Source organism: Triticum aestivum, chromosome 7B, assembly GCF_018294505.1.
Source record: "Triticum aestivum cultivar Chinese Spring chromosome 7B, IWGSC CS RefSeq v2.1, whole genome shotgun sequence".
In the NCBI taxonomy this organism is placed as follows: Eukaryota; Viridiplantae; Streptophyta; class Magnoliopsida; order Poales; family Poaceae; genus Triticum; species Triticum aestivum.
The window spans coordinates 149,114,193-149,118,630 of NC_057813.1; positions in this window are offsets into that span (position 1 = coordinate 149,114,193).

The following is a 4,438-nucleotide window of genomic DNA, read 5'->3' on the forward strand; positions in this document are numbered from 1 at the left end:
GCGTGGCTGCACGGGACTTATCTCTGCATCTGGGGCGTCCGTCGCCTGGCTGACATGTGGACCGGCCTGGTAGCGGACCTACGTATCAGTGGCTCCGAAGCTATGTGACTTTAGTAAGGAAAAATTCATTCATTAGCCCGGGACTCTCGCACGCTGCAGCGGGGCTATGCGAACGGTCACACCACGCAATAAAGACATGTGCATGTTGTTATACAATGAGAGCTGCTATACACACGACGTTTTTGAACGATGCATGAACGACGCTCCACATCCAGCCATTGAATCAGGGAATAAAGTGTTTCACATCCATCTGATTGTAAATCGTGCATGAAGTGTCGTCTGTCTAGTATTTTCGTTATATAATTTGAACTTTTGCAAAAGTTTTGCTAGGATAGTATCGTTGGTTTTTACGGAGTATCCTATACAATTATCATGCATATATACATAGTATCATATCCACTCCCCTTATTTATTAATATAAGTTTTTTTAAAGATTCTATAATATAAACTACATACGGAGCAAAATGAATGAATCTATACTCTAAATTATGTCTATATACATCCTTACATAGTCCATATTAAAATCTCTAAAAAAATTATATTTAGAAACGGAGGGAGTATATTAGTATCATGTACTCCCTCCGTTTCCAAATATAAGTCTTTTTAGATATTCCAACAAGTGACTACATACGGAGCAAAATGAGTGAATCTATACTCTGAAATATGTCTACATACATCCGTATGTTGTAGTCCATTTGAAATATCTAAAAAGACTTGGGTTTAGGAACGGAGGGAGTAGTATTTTATTTATTGTCATTCATGACATATACTCTAAAATTATGATACGGAGTAATAGCGTAGCATTTATTATGATATTCAACTCTCTTTCTTCATTTAATTCTATAACACATCATCAAAATTGTCTATTTGGCATGCATGATACTAGCTATGATGTTTCCATTACAACCAGTCGTATACGTATAGTTGGGGAGGTTTGTCACCAAACTTATTTATGACAAACTTTACAAATATTGCATTTTTTTCTTAAAATGATCAAAGGGCCTCCTTTTGCATCTGTCCGCGCACAGGGGTACTCCATGGACACAAATGTGGGAGGCCGCTTCAACGCTGCTCACATACATTTCAACTCGCATTTGAACAAACTGCAAGAAACTCATGCAAACCGCCCGATATTCATCAAAGTTTAGATAGAATAAATCAACCATACATAGCATTTGAATTAAGTCTAGTACAACAATGTCTTAAATTCGACTAGATTAATCGGATGTCCAACAAGTTTTTCATCAACGGATCATGCCCTCCCACACGTATTCCTCCTTTAGCTTCATCCAACAGTGTGTACGTAAATGATCGTCCATCTCTCCTGCGGCACACCATGGCTGCTGAAAGGATCGACATGGTTGACTAGAGGGGGGTGAATAGGCAACTACTAATTTTTAGGGTTTTTTTACAGATTAGGTCTAGCAACAAATAGGTTGTCTAGATATGCAACTAGGTGAGCAACCTATATGATGCTAGCAACAACAATAACACAAGCAAACAAATGGCACAACACAAATAAAGCTTGCACAAAATAAAGGTAAGAAGTAACCACAACCGAAGTCGGGAAGACAAGCATGTGTTACCAAAATTTCTTCCCTTTGAGAGGAAGTACATTTCTGTTGGAGCGGTGTGGAGGTACAATGCTTCCAAGAAGTCACTAGGGCCACCGTATTATCCTCACGTCCTCGCACAATGCAAGATGTCGTGATTTCACTAGTGGTGCCCTTGAAGGCATCGATATTGGAGGCTTCCAACACCACCACGAGTCTTCACCACAATGGATTGTGGCTCCGAGGTGACCTCAATCGTCTAGGATGCTCAAACACCCGAAAGTAACAAGAAACACAAGGGATTAGTGGGGGAATCAAATTTCTCTTGGTGGAAGTGTACATTGGGACCCTCTCAACCAAACCCTAGATAATCAACAAGTTTTGTTGTCTAGGGAGAGAGATCGGGTGAAAATGGGGCTTTGAGCAACAATGAAGTTTGGGGGGAGGAAGAGGTGAGTCTTCTTGGGGAAGAAGACCCCCTATTTATAGTGGGAAGAGATCCCACCGTCTTCTTGCTCACAACCCGCATACAAGCGGTACTACTGCTCCGGAGAGCGGTACTATCGCTCGGGCGGAAGTACTCATAGAGCAGTGCAATGGCACGGAGACACGAGTCGGTAGTGCCGCCGGAGCGGTACTACCGCTGGGGTTGCAGCTCCACAGTCCACAGAGGCATGGCAAGAACATGGGATGGTGGCAGTACCGCATCAGTGGTACTACCGCTAAAAAGAGCGGTAATATGGTTTACAAGCCGTAGTGATGCGCACCCACCACCGCCCTACCATCGCAGAGAGTGTGATGGATCCAAAAGGAAGCGGAAGTGGCACGGTAGTGGGTGGGCAATACTACCGCTTATAAGTAGTACTATCGTTTGATTGCCATGCAACCCGACCAAAAGGTCGAGTCCCCAGAAGCAGTGGTACTACACGCAGTACTAGACAACAGTACTGCCGCTAACAAGCGGTACTACGGCTGCCCAGAGCGGTACTACCGCTTGGGGCCTTCAGGAGCTATGCACAGAAAAACAGAGGAGCAAACTCCGTCGACGGGGGAAAGGAATGCGGGTGCAAATGAAAATGTATACGTGTTGATTACACCCTAACCTTTCCGAAGCGGACCCCCTCTTAATAGCACGGTTCTCCTACGACTCAAATCCACCAAAAAAGAAACGCAGGAAAATAATCGTCTTCACTTTTGAACCTCTGAAGGGATAGAATCGTCTTATGCCATATGATAGATTATCTTAAATGCTCAATGCACATGATTAGTCCGCAAATGCATTGTCATCAATCACCAATACCACTAAGAGAGAAATATACCCTAACAATCTCCCCTTTTTGTGGATTGATGCAACACAAGATTTGCACAAAAGATATACTAAGATAATAAGCAAACCCAACATCTATAAAATATAGACGGGCTCCCCCTAGATGTGTGCACTAATTAAGTATGTTTCTGGAATGCAAAGCACACACACTAGGATCAAAACTCCCCCTATATTTTATAAACTGACAACACTTGCATCAACATAATATGAGAGATAAGAATGGATGCAAGAAATAGCATGTGAGCATAAAGATAGTCCACAATATAAGCATAATCTCACACACTGGCAAAGTACTTAGACATGCATAGATAAGTAGTAGGGTAGCATATGTCTCACACCATATGACTCGGTCTCTAGGTCTCACAAACACAAACACAAACCAAAGCAAACGATAAAAGAGTTCACGAGCGAAGAAAGCAAGCAAATAAGACGCACTCGTGACTCGACAAACTCTAAACACTCTCCCCCTTTCGCATCGAGAAGCCAAAAGGGCAAAGAGCACTACTACGATCTTGGGTGGCAGCAACACACTAGATCATCATCATCACTCCTCGTGATTGCTGGACTCCTCTTCTGCAGCAGCAGGTTGATCGACCTCTGAGTCCGTCCACTGGTAATGCTTGGACGTCCACTCCTCCTCTTATGTGATCTTGTCCTCTGACTCGCTGGCTACCTCCAGCCCAATATGCATCATGATGAGCTCGTCACGACTGTGGGCCTTTCTTTTCTGCCACATGATCCTTGTACCAACCATAAGCCTCAATAAAGAACAACTTCTTCATCTTCTTCTTAAGCTTCTTAGCCCAAGATGGCTCCTCGTCGCACGGCTCTGTAAGGCCCCAGATCCGATGTGCCAGGTGTCTGCCAGTTATTCGCCATTGTTGCCATGTCATTTGCTTGCGTGTTGCATTTTATCATGTCATCATGTGCATCTCATTTTGCATACATGTTCGTTTCATGCATCCGAGCATTTTCCCCGTTGTCCGTTTTGCAATCTGGCACTCCTATGTCCCCCGACGCCCCCTTTTGCCTCTTTTCTTGTGCGGGTGTTAAACGTTCTCGGAGTGGACCGAGATTTGCCAAGCGGCCTTGGTACACCACCGGTAGACCGCCTATCAAGTTTCGTGCCATTTGGAGGTCGTTTGATGCTCCAACGATTAACCGGGGTACCGTAAAAGCCTCTTTCGTTGCAGCCCAACACCCCTTCATAACAGCTTATGAGCCCATCCAAACCCCCTTCATGCTCTCGGTCGTTCGATCACGATCGTGTGGGCGAAAACTGCACCCCATTTGGACTCTCCTAGCTCCCTCTACCTATAAATATGCCCTCTCCCCCGAAATTCGCGGTCTAACCCTAGTCATCCCTCTCCTCGCGCCGCCGGACACTTCTTACGCTGACGGACATGTCTGCTCCGCCGCCCTGACCAACCACAACACGACACATCACCGCCGCCGACCCGCGTGCCGCCGAGGCCCGCCGGGCCCAGCCGCCGCCCGC